This window comes from Arachis ipaensis, chromosome B4 (genome assembly GCF_059453495.1).
Source record: "Arachis ipaensis isolate K30076 ecotype BB chromosome B4, ASM5945349v1, whole genome shotgun sequence".
In the NCBI taxonomy this organism is placed as follows: Eukaryota; Viridiplantae; Streptophyta; class Magnoliopsida; order Fabales; family Fabaceae; genus Arachis; species Arachis ipaensis.
This window is the reverse complement of record NC_142439.1, coordinates 59233098-59250303: the sequence shown is the minus strand read 5'-3', so window position 1 is coordinate 59250303 and position 17206 is coordinate 59233098.

The following is a 17206-nucleotide window of genomic DNA, read 5'->3' as shown; positions in this document are numbered from 1 at the left end:
GCGTCATTTAAAGAATGAGGGTCAGCACAACGTAAAAAAAAAAGAAAACAACCCAGAGAAAAAAACCGGAAAAGAAACCGGAGGAGCATGCCGAAGATGTGGCCATTACAGCTCGCCTTTATGTGTCCTCCTCGGGATAGCGTAATTTAAAGAATGAGGGTCAGCACAACGTAAAAAAAAAAAAAAAAAAGAAACCAGAGTAGCCTGCCGAAGATGAGGCCATTACGGCTCGCCTTTATGTGTCCTCCTCGGGATAGCGTCATGTAAAGAACGAGGGTCAGCACAACGTATTAAAAAAAAACCTAGAGAAAAAAAACCGGCGGAGCCTGCCGAAGATGAGGCCATTACGGCTCGCCTTTATGTGTCCTCCTCGGGATAGCGTCATTTAAAGAATGAGAGTCAGCACAACGTGAAAAAAAAATAATAAAACCAGAGGAGCCTGCCGAAGATGAGGCCATTACGGCTCGCCTTAATGTGTCCTCCTCGGGATAGCGTCATTTAAAGAATGAGAGTCAGCACAACGTAAAAAAAAAATAATAAAACCAGAGGAGCCTGCCGAAGATGAGGCCATTACGGCTCGCCTTTATGTGTCCTCCTCGGGATAGCGTCATTTAAAGAACGAGGGTCAGCACAACGTAATAAAAAAAAACCCAGAGAAAAAAACCGGAGGAGCCTGCCGAAGATGAGGCCATTACGGCTCGTCTTTATGTGTCCTCCTCGGGATAGCGTCGTTTAAAGAATGAGGGTCAGCACAACGTATAAAAAAAAACCAGAGAAAAAAACAGGTAAAAAAACCGGAGGAGCCTGCCGAATATGAGGCCATTACGGCTCGCCTTTATGTGTCCTCCTTGGGATAGCGTCATTTAAAGAATGAGGGTCAGCACAACGTATAAAAAAAAAACCCGAGAAAAAATCGAATAAAAAAACCGGAGGAGCCTGCCGAAGATGAGGCCATTACGGCTCGCCTTTATGTGTCCTCCTCGGGATAGCGTCATTTAAAGAATGAGGGTCAGCACAACGTATAAAAAAAAACCCAGAGAAAAAAACCGGAAAAAAACCGGAGGAGCCTGCCGAAGATGATGCCATTACGGCTCGCCTTTATGTGTCCTCCTCGGGATAGCGTTATTTAAAGAATGAGGGTCAGCACACTGTATAAAAAAAAACCAGAAAAAAAAAACCGGAAAAAAAAACTGGAGTAGCCTGCCGAATATGTGGCCATTACGGCTCGCCATTATGTGTCCTCCTCGGGTTAGCGTCATTTAAAGAATGAGGGTCAGCACAACGTATAAAAAAAACCCGAGAAAAAAATCAAATAAAAAAACCGGAGGAGCCTGCCGAAGATTAGGCCATTACGGCTCACCTTTATGTGTCCTCCTCGGGATAGCGTCATTTAAAGAACGAGCGTCAGCAAAACGTAAACAAACAAAAAAAAAAAAAAAAAAAACCGAAAAAAAAAAACCGGAGGAGCCTGCCGAAGATGAGGCCATTACGGCTCGCCTTTATGTGTCCTCCTTGGGATAGCGTCATTTAAAGAATGAGAGTCAGCACAACGTAAAAAAAAATAATAAAACCAGAGGAGCCAGCCGAAGATGAGGCCATTACGGCTCGCCTTTATATGTCCTCCTCGGGATAGCGTCATTTAAAGAACGAGGGTCAGCACAACGTAATAAAAAAAAAACCCAGAGAAAAAAAACCGGAGGAGCCTGCCGAAGATGAGGCCATTACGGCTCGCCTTTATGTGTCCTCCTCGGGATAGTGTCATTTAAAGAATGAGGGTCAGCACAACGTAAAAAAAAAAAAACCAGAGAAAAAAACCAGAAAAAAACCGGAGGAGCCTGCCGAAGATGAGACCATTACGGCTCGCCTTTATGTGTCCTCCTCGGGATAGCGTCATTTAAAGAATGAGAGTCAGCACAACGTAAAAAAAAAATAATAAAACCAGAGGAGCCTACCGAAGATGAGGCCATTACGGCTCGCCTTTGTGTGTCCTCCACAGGATAGCGTCATTTAAAGAATGAGGGTCAGCACAACGTAAAAAAATAAAAAATAAAAAAAAAACAACCTAGAGAAAAAAACCGGAAAAAAAACCGGAGGAGCCTGCCGAAGATGAGGCCGTTACGGCTCGCCTTTATGTGTCCTCCTCGGGATAGCGTCATTTAAAGAACGAGAGTCAGCAAAACGTAAAAAAAAAAAAAAAAAAAAAAACCGAAAAAAAAAAACCGGAGGAGCCTGCCGAAGATGAGGCCATTACGGCTCGCCTTTATGTGTCCTCCTTGGGATAGCGTCATTTAAAGAATGAGAGTCAGCACAACGTAAAAAAAAAAATAAAAAAACCAGAGGAGCCTGCCGAAGATGAGGCCATTATGGCTCGCCTTTATGTGTCCTCCTCGGGATAGCGTCATTTAAAGAACGAGGGTCAGCACAACGTAATAAAAAAAAAACCCAGAGAAAAAAAACCGGAGGAGCCTGCCGAAGATGAGGGCATTACGGCTCGCCTTTATGTGTCCTCCTCGGGATAGCGTCATTTAAAGAATGAGGGTCAGCACAACGTAAAAAAAAAAAAAAAAACCAGAGAAAAAAACCAGAAAAAAAACGGAGGAGCCTGCCGAAGATGAGGCCATTAGGGCTCGCCTTTATGTGTCCTCCTCGGGATAGCGTCGTTTAAAGAATGAGAGTCAGCACAACGTAAAAAAAAAATAATAAAACCAGAGGAGCCTGCCGAAGATGAGGCCATTACGGCTCGCCTTTGTGTGTCCTCCACAGGATAGCGTCATTTAAAGAATGAGGGTCAGCACAACGTAAAAAAATAAAAAATAAAAAAAAACAACCCAGAGAAAAAAATCGGAAAAAAAACCGGAGGAGACTGCCGAAGATGAGGCCGTTACGGCTCGCCTTTCTGTGTCCTCCTTGGGATAGCGTCATTTAAAGAATGAGGGTCAGCACAACATAAAAAAAAAAAAACCACCCAGAGAAAAAAACCAGAAAAAAAACCGGAGGAGCCTGCCGAAGATGAGGCCATTACGGCTCGCCTTTATGTGCCCTCCTCGGGATAGCGTCATTTAAAGAATGAGGGTCAGCACAACGTATAAAAAAAAACCAGAGTAAAAAACCGAAAAAAAACCGGAGGACCCTGCCGAAAATGAGGCCATTACGGCTCGCCTTTATGTGTTCTCCTCGGGATAGCGTCATTTAAAGAATGAGGGTCAGCACAACGTATAAAAAAAAACCAGAGAAAAAAACCGGTAAAAAAAACCGGAGGAGCCTGCCGAATATGAGGCCATTACGGCTCGCCTTTATGTGTCCTCTTTGGGATAGCGTCATTTAAAGAATGAGGGTCAGTACAACGTATAAAAAAAAAACCCGAGAAAAAATCGAATAAAAGAACCGGAGGAGCCTGCCGAAGATGAGGCCATTACGGCTCGCCTTTATGTGTCCTCCTCGGGATAGCGTCATTTAAAGAACGAGGGTCAGCAAAAGGAAAAAAAAAACCCAGAGAAAAAAACCGGAAAAAAACCGGAGGAGCCTGCCGAAGATGATGCCATTACGGCTCGCCTTTATGTGTCCTCCTCAGGATAGCGTCATTTAAAGAATGAGGGTCAGCACACCGTATAAAAAAAAACCAGAGAAAAAAACCGGAAAAAAATCGGAGGAGCCTGCCGAAAATGAGGCCATTACGGCTCGCCTTTATGTGTCCTCCTCGAGATAGCGTCATTTAAAGAATGAGGGTCAGCACAACGTATAAAAAAAACCAGAGAAAAAAACCGGAAAAAAAACCGGAGGAGCCTGCCGAATATGAGGCCATTATGGCTCGCCTTTATGTGTCCTCCTTGGGATAGCGTCATTTAAAGAATGAGGGTCAGCACAACGTATAAAAAAAAACCCGAGAAAAAATCGAATAAAAAAACCGGAGGAGCCTGCCGAAGATGAGGCCATTACGGCTCGCCTTTATGTGTCCTCCTCGGGATAGCGTCATTTAAAGAATGAGGGTCAGCAAAAGGAAAAAAAAAAGAAAAAAAAAACCGAGAAAAAAAAAACCGGAGGAGCCTGCCGAAGATGAGGCCATTACGAATCGCCTTTATGTGTCCTCCTCGTGATAGCGTCATTTAAAGAATGAGGGTCAGCACAACGTATAAAAAAAAACAGACAAAAAAACCGGAGAAAAAACCGGAGGAGCCTGCCGAATATGAGGCCATTACGGCTCGCCTTTATGTGTCCTCCTTGGGATAGCGTCATTTAAAGAATGAGGGTCAGCCCAACGTATAAAAAAAAACCCGAGAAAAAATTGAATAAAAAAACCGGAGGAGTCTGCCGAAGATGAGGCCATTACGGCTCGCCTTTATGTGTCCTCCTCGGGATAGCGTCATTTAAAGAATGAGGGTCAGCAAAAGGAAAAAAAAAAGAAAAAAAACCGAGAAAAAAAAAACCGGAGGAGCCTGCCGAAGATGATGCCATTACGGCTCGCCTTTATGTGTCCTCCTCGGGATAGCGTCATTTAAAGAACGAGGGACAGCAAAACGTAAATAAAAAAAAAAAAAAAACCGGAGGAGCCTGCCGAAGATGAGGCCATTACGGCTCGCCTTTATGTGTCCTCCTTGGGATAACGTCATTTAAAGAATGAGGGTCAGCAGAACATAAAAAAAAAAAAACAACCCAGAGAAAAAAACCGAAAAAAAACCAGAGGAGCCTGCCGAAGATGAGGCCATTACGGCTCGCCTTTATGTGTCCTCCTCGGGATAGCGCCATTTAAAGAATGAGGGTCAGCACAACGTATAAAAAAAAAACCAGAGAAAAAAACCGGAATAAAAAAACCGGAGGAGCCTGCCGAAGATGAGGCCCTTACGGCTCGCCTTTATGTGTCCTCCTCGGGATAGCGTCATTTAAAGAACGAGGGTCAGCAAAACGTAAAAAAAAAAAAAAAAAGAAAAAGAAAAAAAACCGAGAAAAAAAAAAACCGGAGGAGCCTGCCGAAGATGAGGCCATTACGGCTCGCCTTTATGTGTCCTCCTTGAGATAGCGTCATTTAAAGAATGAGGGTCAGCACAACGTAAAAAAAAAAGAAAACAACCCAGAGAAAAAAACCGGAAAAAAACCGGAGGAGCATGCCGAAGATGTGGCCATTACAGCTCGCCTTTATGTGTCCTCCTCGGGATAGCGTAATTTAAAGAATGAGGGTCAGCACAACGTAAAAAAAAAAAAAAAAAAAGAAACCAGAGTAGCTTGCCGAAGATGAGGCCATTACGGCTCGCCTTTATGTGTCCTCCTCGGGATAGCGTCATGTAAAGAACGAAGGTCAGCACAACGTATTAAAAAAAAAACCTAGAGAAAAAAAACCGGCGGAGCCTGCCGAAGATGAGGCCATTACGGCTCGCCTTTATGTGTCCTCCTCGGGATAGCGTCATTTAAAGAATGAGAGTCAGCACAACGTAAAAAAAAAATAATAAAACCAGAGGAGCCTGCCGAAGATGAGGCCATTACGGCTCGCCTTAATGTGTCCTCCTCGGGATAGCGTCATTTAAAGAATGAGAGTCAGCACAACGTAAAAAAAAAATAATAAAACCAGAGGAGCCTGCCGAAGATGAGGCCATTACGGCTCGCCTTTATGTGTCCTCCTCAGGATAGCGTCATTTAAAGAATGAGGGTCAGCACACCGTATAAAAAAAAAACCAGAGAAAAAAACCGGAAAAAAACCGGAGGAGCCTGCCGAAAATGAGGCCATTACGGCTCGCCTTTATGTGTCCTCCTCGAGATAGCGTCATTTAAAGAATGAGGGTCAGCACAACGTATAAAAAAAACCAGAGAAAAAAACCGGAAAAAAAACCGGAGGAGCCTGCCGAAGATGAGGCCATTACGGCTCGCCTTTATGTGTCCTCCTCGGGATAGCGTCATTTAAAGAATGAGGGTCAGCAAAAGGAAAAAAAAAGAAAAAAAAAACCGAGAAAAAAAAACCGGAGGAGCCTGCCGAAGATGAGGCCATTACGAATCGCCTTTATGTGTCCTCCTCGGGATAGCGTCATTTAAAGAATGAGGGTCAGCACAACGTATAAAAAAAAACAGAGAAAAAAACCGGAGAAAAAACCGGAGGAGCCTGCCGAATATGAGGCCATTACGGCTCGCCTTTATGTGTCCTCCTTGGGATAGCGTCATTTAAAGAATGAGGGTCAGCCCAACGTATAAAAAAAAACCCGAGAAAAAATTGAATAAAAAAACCGGAGGAGTCTGCCGAAGATGAGGCCATTACGGCTCGACTTTATGTGTCCTCCTCGGGATAGCGTCATTTAAAGAATGAGGGTCAGCAAAAGGAAAAAAAAAAAGAAAAAAAACCGAGAAAAAAAAAACCGGAGGAGCCTGCCGAAGATGATGCCATTACGGCTCGCCTTTATGTGTCCTCCTCGGGATAGCGTCATTTAAAGAACGAGGGACAGCAAAACGTAAATAAAAAAAAAAAAAAAAACCGGAGGAGCCTGCCGAAGATGAGGCCATTACGGCTCGCCTTTATGTGTCCTCCTTGGGATAACGTCATTTAAAGAATGAGGGTCAGCAGAACATAAAAAAAAAAAAACAACCCAGAGAAAAAAACCGAAAAAAAACCAGAGGAGCCTGCCGAAGATGAGGCCATTACGGCTCGCCTTTATGTGTCCTCCTCGGGATAGCGCCATTTAAAGAATGAGGGTCAGCACAACGTATAAAAAAAAAACCAGAGAAAAAAACCGGAATAAAAAAACCGGAGGAGCCTGCCGAAGATGAGGCCCTTACGGCTCGCCTTTATGTGTCCTCCTCGGGATAGCGTCATTTAAAGAACGAGGGTCAGCAAAACGTAAAAAAAAAAAAAAAGAAAAAGAAAAAAAACCGAGAAAAAAAAAAACCGGAGGAGCCTGCCGAAGATGAGGCCATTACGGCTCGCCTTTATGTGTCCTCCTTGAGATAGCGTCATTTAAAGAATGAGGGTCAGCACAACGTAAAAAAAAAAGAAAACAACCCAGAGAAAAAAACCGGAAAAAAACCGGAGGAGCATGCCGAAGATGTGGCCATTACAGCTCGCCTTTATGTGTCCTCCTCGGGATAGCGTAATTTAAAGAATGAGGGTCAGCACAACGTAAAAAAAAAAAAAAAAAGAAACCAGAGTAGCTTGCCGAAGATGAGGCCATTACGGCTCGCCTTTATGTGTCCTCCTCGGGATAGCGTCATGTAAAGAACGAAGGTCAGCACAACGTATTAAAAAAAAAACCTAGAGAAAAAAAACCGGCGGAGCCTGCCGAAGATGAGGCCATTACGGCTCGCCTTTATGTGTCCTCCTCGGGATAGCGTCATTTAAAGAATGAGAGTCAGCACAACGTAAAAAAAAAATAATAAAACCAGAGGAGCCTGCCGAAGATGAGGCCATTACGGCTCGCCTTAATGTGTCCTCCTCGGGATAGCGTCATTTAAAGAATGAGAGTCAGCACAACGTAAAAAAAAAATAATAAAACCAGAGGAGCCTGCCGAAGATGAGGCCATTACGGCTCGCCTTTATGTGTCCTCCTCGGGATAGCGTCATTTAAAGAACGAGGGTCAGCACAACGTAATAAAAAAAAACCCAGAGAAAAAAACCGGAGGAGCCTGCCGAAGATGAGGCCATTATTGCTCGCCTTTATGTGTCCTCCTCGGGATAGCGTCGTTTAAAGAATGAGGGTCAGCACAACGTATAAAAAAAACCAGAGAAAAAAACAGGTAAAAAAACCGGAGGAGCCTGCCGAATATGAGGCCATTACGGCTCGCCTTTATGTGTCCTCCTTGGGATAGCGTCATTTAAAGAATGAGGGTCAGCACAACGTAAAAAAAAAAAACCCGAGAAAAAATCGAATAAAAAAACCGGAGGAGCCTGCCGAAGATGAGGCCATTACGGCTCGCCTTTATGTGTCCTCCTCGGGATAGCGTCATTTAAAGAATGAGGGTCAGCACAACGTATAAAAAAAAACCCACAGAAAAAAACCGGAAAAAAACCGGAGGAGCCTGCCGAAGATGATGCCATTACGGCTCGCCTTTATGTGTCCTCCTCGGGATAGCGTTATTTAAAGAATGAGGGTCAGCACACCGTATAAAAAAAACCAGAAAAAAAAAACCGGAAAAAAAAACTGGAGTAGCCTGCCGAATATGTGGCCATTACGGCTCGCCATTATGTGTCCTCCTCAGGTTAGCGTCGTTTAAAGAATGAGGGTCAGCACAACGTATAAAAAAAACCCGAGAAAAAAATCAAATAAAAAAACCGGAGGAGCCTGCCGAAGATGAGGCCATTACGGCTCGCCTTTATGTGTCCTCCTCGGGATAGCGTCATTTAAAGAACGAGCGTCAGCAAAACGTAAAAAAAAAAAAAAAAAAAAAACCGAAAAAAAAAACCAGAGGAGCCTGCCGAAGATGAGGCCATTACGGCTCGCCTTTATGTGTCCTCCTTGGGATAGCGTCATTTAAAGAATGAGAGTCAGCACAACGTAAAAAAAAATAATAAAACCAGAGGAGCCAGCCGAAGATGAGGCCATTACGGCTCGCCTTTATATGTCCTCCTCGGGATAGCGTCATTTAAAGAACGAGGGTCAGCACAACGTCATAAAAAAAAAACCCAGAGAAAAAAAACCGGAGGAGCCTGCCGAAGATGAGGCCATTACGGCTCGCCTTTATGTGTCCTCCTCGGGATAGTGTCATTTAAAGAATGAGGGTCAGCACAACGTAAAAAAAAAAAAACCAGAGAAAAAAACCAGAAAAAACCGGAGGAGCCTGCCGAAGATGAGGCCATTACGGCTCGCCTTTATGTGTCCTCCTCGGGATAGCGTCATTTAAAGAATGAGAGTCAGCACAACGTAAAAAAAAAATAATAAAACCAGAGGAGCCTACCGAAGATGAGGCCATTACGGCTCGCCTTTGTGTGTCCTCCACAGGATAGCGTCATTTAAAGAATGAGGGTCAGCAAAACGTAAAAAAATAAAAAATAAAAAAAAACAACCCAGAGAAAAAAACCGGAAAAAAAACCGGAGGAGCCTGCCGAAGATGAGGCCATTACGGTTCGCCTTTATGTGTCTTCCTCGGGATAGCGTCATTTAAAGAATGAGGGTCAGCACAACGTATAAAAAAAAACAGAGAAAAAAACCGGAAAAAAACCGGAGGAGCCTGCCGAAAATGAGGCCATTACGGCTCGCCTTTATGTGTCCTCCTCGAGATAGCGTCATTTAAAGAATGAGGGTCAGCACAACGTATAAAAAAAACCAGAGAAAAAAACCGGAAAAAAAACCGGAGGAGCCTGCCGAATATGAGGCCATTATGGCTCGCCTTTATGTGTCCTCCTTGGGATAGCGTCATTTAAAGAATGAGGGTCAGCACAACGTATAAAAAAAAACCCGAGAAAAAATCGAATAAAAAAACCGGAGCAGCCTGCCGAAGATGAGGCCATTACGCCTCGCCTTTATGTGTCCTCCTCGGGATAGCGTCATTTAAAGAACGAGGGTCAGCAAAAGGAAAAAAAAAAGAAAAAAAACCGAGAAAAAAAAACCAGAGGAGCCTGCCGAAGATGAGGCCATTACGAATCGCCTTTATGTGTCCTCCTCGGGATAGCGTCATTTAAAGAACGAGGGTCAGCACAACGTAAATAAAAAAAAAAAAATAAAAAACCGAGAAAAAAAAAACCGGAGGAGCCTGCCGAAGATGAGGCCATTACGGCTCGCCTTTATGTGTCCTCCTTGGGATAACGTCATTTAAAGAATGAGGGTCAGCACAACGTAAAAAAAAAAAAGAAAACAACCCAGAGAAAAAAACCGGAAAAGAAAGCGGAGGAGCCTACCGAAGATGTGGCCATTACAGCTCGCCTTTATGTGTCCTCCTCGGGATAGCGTAATTTAAAGAATGAGGGTCAGCACAACGTAAAAAAAAAAAAAAAACACCCAGAGAAAAAAACCGGAAAAGAAACCGGAGGAGCCTGCCGAAGATGTGGCCATTACGGCTCGCCTTTATGTGTCCACCTCGGGATAGCGTCATTTAAAGAACGAGGGTCAGCACAACGTAATAAAAAAAAACCCAGAGAAAAAAAACCGGAGGAGCCTGCCGAAGATGAGGCCATTACGGCTCGCCTTTGTGTGTCCTCCACAGTATAGCGTCATTAAAAGAATGAGGGTCAGCACAACGTAAAAAAATAAAAAATAAAAAAAAAACAACCCAGAGAAAAAAACCAGAAAAAAAATCGGAGGAGCCTGCCGAAGATGAGGCCGTTACGGCTTGCCTTTATGTGTCCTCCTTGCGATAGCGTCATTTAAAGAATGAGGGTCAGCACAACATAAAAAAAAAAAAAAAAACAACCCAGAGAAAAAAACCAGAAAAAAAACCGGAGGAGCCTGCCGAAGATGAGGCCATTACGGCTCGCCTTTATGTGTCCTCCTCGGGATAGCGTCATTTAAAGAATGAGGGTCAGCACAACGTATAAAAAAAAACCAGAGAAAAAAACCGGAAAAAAACCGGAGGAGTCTGCTGAAAACGAGGCCATTACGGCTCGCCTTTATGTGTCCTCCTCTGGATAGCGTCATTTAAAGAATGAGGGTCAGCACAACGTATAAAAATAACCAGAGAAAAAAACCGGAAAAAAAACCGGAGGAGCCTGCCGAATATGAGGCCATTACGGCTCGCCTTTATGTGTCCTCCTTGGGATAGCGTCATTTAAAGAATGAGGGTCAGCACAACGTATAAAAAAAAACCCGAGAAAAAATTGAATAAAAAAACCGGAGGAGCCTGCCGAAGATGAGGCCATTACGGCTCGCCTTTATGTGTCCTCCTCGGCATAGCGTCATTTAAAGAACGAGGGTCAGCAAAAGGAAAAAAAAAAGAAAAAAAAAACCGAGAAAAAAAAAACCGGAGGAGCCTGCCGAAGATGAGGCCATTACGAATCGCCTTTATGTGTCCTCCTCGGGATAGCGTCATTTAAAGAATGAGGGTCAGCACAACGTATAAAAAAAAACAGAGAAAAAAATCGGAGAAAAAACCGGAGGAGCCTGCCGAATATGAGGCCATTACGGCTCGCCTTTATGTGTCCTCCTTGGGATAGCGTCATTTAAAGAATGAGGGTCAGCCCAACGTATAAAAAAAAACCCGAGAAAAAATTGAATAAAAAAACCGGAGGAGTCTGCCGAAGATGAGGCCATTACGGTTCGCCTTTATGTGTCCTCCTCGGGATAGCGTCATTTAAAGAATGAGGGTCAGCAAAAGGAAAAAAAAAAAGAAAAAAAACCGAGAAAAAAAAAACCGGAGGAGCCTGCCGAAGATGATGCCATTACGGCTCGCCTTTATGTGTCCTCCTCGGGATAGCGTCATTTAAAGAACGAGGGACAGCAAAACGTAAAAAAAAAAAAAAAAGAAAAAAAAACTGGAGGAGCCTGCCGAAGATGAGGCCATTACGGCTCGCCTTTATGTGTCCTCCTTGGGATAGCGTCATTTAAAGAATGAGGGTCAGCAGAACATAAAAAAAAAAAACAACCCAGAGAAAAAAACCGGAATAAAACCAGAGGAGCCAGCCGAAGATGAGGCCATTACGGCTCGCCTTTATGTGTCCTCCTCGGGATAGCGTCATTTAAAGAACGAGGGTCAGCACAACGTAATAAAAAAAAAACCCAGAGAAAAAAAACCGGAGGAGCCTGCCGAAGATGATGCCATTACGGCTCGCCTTTATGTGTCCTCCTCGGGATAGCGTTATTTAAAGAATGAGGGTCAGCACACCGTATAAAAAAAAAAACCAGAAAAAAAAAACCAGAAAAAAAAACTGGAGTAGCCTGCCGAATATGTGGCCATTACGGCTCGCCATTATGTGTCCTCCTCGGGTTAGCGTCATTTAAAGAATGAGGGTCAGCACAACGTATAAAAAAAACCCGAGAAAAAAATCAAATAAAAAAACCGGAGGAGCCTGCCGAAGATGAGGCCATTACGGCTCGCCTTTATGTGTCCTCCTCGGGATAGCGTCATTTAAAGAACGAGCGTCAGCAAAACGTAAAAAAAAAAAAAAAAAAAAAAAAAAAACCGAAAAAAAAAACCGGAGGAGCCTGCCGAAGATGAGGCCATTACGGCTCGCCTTTATGTGTCCTCCTTGGGATAGCGTCATTTAAAGAATGAGAGTCAGCACAACGTAAAAAAAAATAATAAAACCAGAGGAGCCAGCCGAAGATGAGGCCATTACGGCTCGCCTTTATATGTCCTCCTCGGGATAGCGTCATTTAAAGAACGAGGGTCAGCACAACGTAATAAAAAAAAAACCCAGAGAAAAAAAACCGAAGGAGCCTGCCGAAGATGATGCCATTACGGCTCGCCTTTATGTGTCCTCATCGGGATAGCGTTATTTAAAGAATGAGGGTCAGCACACCGTATAAAAAAAAAACCAGAAAAAAAAAACCGGAAAAAAAAACTGGAGTAGCCTGCCGAATATGTGGCCATTACGGCTCGCCATTATGTGTCCTCCTCGGGTTAGCGTCATTTAAAGAATGAGGGTCAGCACAACGTATAAAAAAAACCCGAGAAAAAAATCAAATAAAAAAACCGGAGGAGCCTGCCGAAGATGAGGCCATTACGGCTCGCCTTTATGTGTCCTCCTTGGGATAGCGTCATTTAAAGAATGAGAGTCAGCACAACGTAAAAAAAAATAATAAAACCAGAGGAGCCAGCCGAAGATGAGGCCATTACGGCTCGCCTTTATATGTCCTCCTCGGGATAGCGTCATTTAAAGAATGAGGGTCAGCACAACGTATAAAAAAAAACTAGAGAAAAAAACCGGTAAAAAAACCGAGGAGCCTGCCGAAGATGAGGCCATTACGGCTCGCCTTTATGTGTCCTCCTTGGGATAACGTCATTTAAAGAATGAGGGTCAGCACAACGTAAAAAAAAAAAAGAAAACAACCCAGAGAAAAAAACCGGAAAAGAAAGCGGAGGAGCCTACCGAAGATGTGGCCATTACAGCTCGCCTTTATGTGTCCTCCTCGGGATAGCGTAATTTAAAGAATGAGGGTCAGCACAACGTAAAAAAAAAAAAAAAACACCCAGAGAAAAAAACCGGAAAAGAAACCGGAGGAGCCTGCCGAAGATGTGGCCATTACGGCTCGCCTTTATGTGTCCACCTCGGGATAGCGTCATTTAAAGAACGAGGGTCAGCACAACGTAATAAAAAAAAACCCAGAGAAAAAAAACCGGAGGAGCCTGCCGAAGATGAGGCCATTACGGCTCGCCTTTGTGTGTCCTCCACAGTATAGCGTCATTAAAAGAATGAGGGTCAGCACAACGTAAAAAAATAAAAAATAAAAAAAAAACAACCCAGAGAAAAAAACCAGAAAAAAAATCGGAGGAGCCTGCCGAAGATGAGGCCGTTACGGCTTGCCTTTATGTGTCCTCCTTGCGATAGCGTCATTTAAAGAATGAGGGTCAGCACAACATAAAAAAAAAAAAAAAAACAACCCAGAGAAAAAAACCAGAAAAAAAACCGGAGGAGCCTGCCGAAGATGAGGCCATTACGGCTCGCCTTTATGTGTCCTCCTCGGGATAGCGTCATTTAAAGAATGAGGGTCAGCACAACGTATAAAAAAAAACCAGAGAAAAAAACCGGAAAAAAACCGGAGGAGTCTGCTGAAAACGAGGCCATTACGGCTCGCCTTTATGTGTCCTCCTCTGGATAGCGTCATTTAAAGAATGAGGGTCAGCACAACGTATAAAAATAACCAGAGAAAAAAACCGGAAAAAAAACCGGAGGAGCCTGCCGAATATGAGGCCATTACGGCTCGCCTTTATGTGTCCTCCTTGGGATAGCGTCATTTAAAGAATGAGGGTCAGCACAACGTATAAAAAAAAACCCGAGAAAAAATTGAATAAAAAAACCGGAGGAGCCTGCCGAAGATGAGGCCATTACGGCTCGCCTTTATGTGTCCTCCTCGGCATAGCGTCATTTAAAGAACGAGGGTCAGCAAAAGGAAAAAAAAAAGAAAAAAAAAACCGAGAAAAAAAAAACCGGAGGAGCCTGCCGAAGATGAGGCCATTACGAATCGCCTTTATGTGTCCTCCTCGGGATAGCGTCATTTAAAGAATGAGGGTCAGCACAACGTATAAAAAAAAACAGAGAAAAAAATCGGAGAAAAAACCGGAGGAGCCTGCCGAATATGAGGCCATTACGGCTCGCCTTTATGTGTCCTCCTTGGGATAGCGTCATTTAAAGAATGAGGGTCAGCCCAACGTATAAAAAAAAACCCGAGAAAAAATTGAATAAAAAAACCGGAGGAGTCTGCCGAAGATGAGGCCATTACGGTTCGCCTTTATGTGTCCTCCTCGGGATAGCGTCATTTAAAGAATGAGGGTCAGCAAAAGGAAAAAAAAAAAGAAAAAAAACCGAGAAAAAAAAAACCGGAGGAGCCTGCCGAAGATGATGCCATTACGGCTCGCCTTTATGTGTCCTCCTCGGGATAGCGTCATTTAAAGAACGAGGGACAGCAAAACGTAAATAAAAAAAAAAAAGAAAAAAAAACTGGAGGAGCCTGCCGAAGATGAGGCCATTACGGCTCGCCTTTATGTGTCCTCCTTGGGATAGCGTCATTTAAAGAATGAGGGTCAGCAGAACATAAAAAAAAAAAACAACCCAGAGAAAAAAACCGGAATAAAACCAGAGGAGCCAGCCGAAGATGAGGCCATTACGGCTCGCCTTTATGTGTCCTCCTCGGGATAGCGTCATTTAAAGAACGAGGGTCAGCACAACGTAATAAAAAAAAAACCCAGAGAAAAAAAACCGGAGGAGCCTGCCGAAGATGATGCCATTACGGCTCGCCTTTATGTGTCCTCCTCGGGATAGCGTTATTTAAAGAATGAGGGTCAGCACACCGTATAAAAAAAAAAACCAGAAAAAAAAAACCAGAAAAAAAAACTGGAGTAGCCTGCCGAATATGTGGCCATTACGGCTCGCCATTATGTGTCCTCCTCGGGTTAGCGTCATTTAAAGAATGAGGGTCAGCACAACGTATAAAAAAAACCCGAGAAAAAAATCAAATAAAAAAACCGGAGGAGCCTGCCGAAGATGAGGCCATTACGGCTCGCCTTTATGTGTCCTCCTCGGGATAGCGTCATTTAAAGAACGAGCGTCAGCAAAACGTAAAAAAAAAAAAAAAAAAAAAAAAAAACCGAAAAAAAAAACCGGAGGAGCCTGCCGAAGATGAGGCCATTACGGCTCGCCTTTATGTGTCCTCCTTGGGATAGCGTCATTTAAAGAATGAGAGTCAGCACAACGTAAAAAAAAATAATAAAACCAGAGGAGCCAGCCGAAGATGAGGCCATTACGGCTCGCCTTTATATGTCCTCCTCGGGATAGCGTCATTTAAAGAACGAGGGTCAGCACAACGTAATAAAAAAAAAACCCAGAGAAAAAAAACCGAAGGAGCCTGCCGAAGATGATGCCATTACGGCTCGCCTTTATGTGTCCTCATCGGGATAGCGTTATTTAAAGAATGAGGGTCAGCACACCGTATAAAAAAAAAACCAGAAAAAAAAAACCGGAAAAAAAAACTGGAGTAGCCTGCCGAATATGTGGCCATTACGGCTCGCCATTATGTGTCCTCCTCGGGTTAGCGTCATTTAAAGAATGAGGGTCAGCACAACGTATAAAAAAAACCCGAGAAAAAAATCAAATAAAAAAACCGGAGGAGCCTGCCGAAGATGAGGCCATTACGGCTCGCCTTTATGTGTCCTCCTTGGGATAGCGTCATTTAAAGAATGAGAGTCAGCACAACGTAAAAAAAAATAATAAAACCAGAGGAGCCAGCCGAAGATGAGGCCATTACGGCTCGCCTTTATATGTCCTCCTCGGGATAGCGTCATTTAAAGAACGAGGGTCAGCACAACGTAATAAAAAAAAAACCCAGAGAAAAAAAACCGGAGGAGCCTGCCGAAGATGAGGCCATTACGGCTCGCCTTTATGTGTCCTCCTCGGGATAGTGTCATTTAAAGAATGAGGGTCAGCACAACGTAAAAAAAAAAAAACCAGAGAAAAAAACCAGAAAAAAACCGGAGGAGCCTGCCGAAGATGAGGCCATTACGGCTCGCCTTTATGTGTCCTCCTCGAGATAGCGTCATTTAAAGAATGAGAGTCAGCACAACGTAAAAAAAAAATAATAAAACCAGAGGAGCCTACCGAAGATGAGGCCATTACGGCTCGCCTTTGTGTGTCCTCCACAGGATAGCGTCATTTAAAGAATGAGGGTCAGCACAACGTAAAAAAATAAAAAATAAAAAAAAAACAACCCAGAGAAAAAAACCGGAAAAAAAACCGGAGGAGCCTGCCGAAGATGAGGCCGTTACGGCTCGCCTTTCTGTGTCCTCCTTGGGATAGCGTCATTTAAAGAATGAGGGTCAGCACAACATAAAAAAAAAAAAACCACCCAGAGAAAAAAACCAGAAAAAAAACCGGAGGAGCCTGCCGAAGATGAGGCCATTACGGCTCGCCTTTATGTGTCCTCCTCGGGATAGCGTCATTTAAAGAATGAGGGTCAGCACAACGTATAAAAAAAACCCAGAGAAAAAAACCGGAAAAAAACCGGAGGAGCCTGCCGAAGATGATGCCATTACGGCTCGCCTTTATGTGTCCTCCTCGGGATAGCGTTATTTAAAGAATGAGGGTCAGCACACCGTATAAAAAAAAACCAGAAAAAAAAACCGGAAAAAAAAACTGGAGTAGCCTGCCGAATATGTGGCAATTACGGCTCGCCTTTATGTGTCCTCCTCGGGTTAGCGTCATTTAAAGAATGAGGGTCAGCACAACGTATAAAAAAAAACCCGAGAAAAAAATCAAATAAAAAAACCGGAGGAGCCTGCCGAAGATGAGGCCATTACGGCTCGCCTTTATGTGTCCTCCTCGGGATAGCGTCATTTAAAGAACGAGAGTCAGCAAAACGTAAATAAAAAAAAAAAAAAAACCGAAAAAAAAAACCGGAGGAGCCTGCCGAAGATGAGGCCATTACGGCTCGCCTTTATGTGTCCTCCTTGGAATAGCGTCATTTAAAGAATGAGAGTCAGCACAACGTAAAAAAAAAATAAAAAAACCAGAGGAGCCTGCCGAAGATGAGGCCATTATGGCTCGCCTTTATGTGTCCTCCTCGGGATAGCGTCATTTAAAGAACGAGGGTCAGCACAACGTAATAAAAAAAAAAACCCAGAGAAAAAAAACCGGAGGAGCCTGCCGAAGATG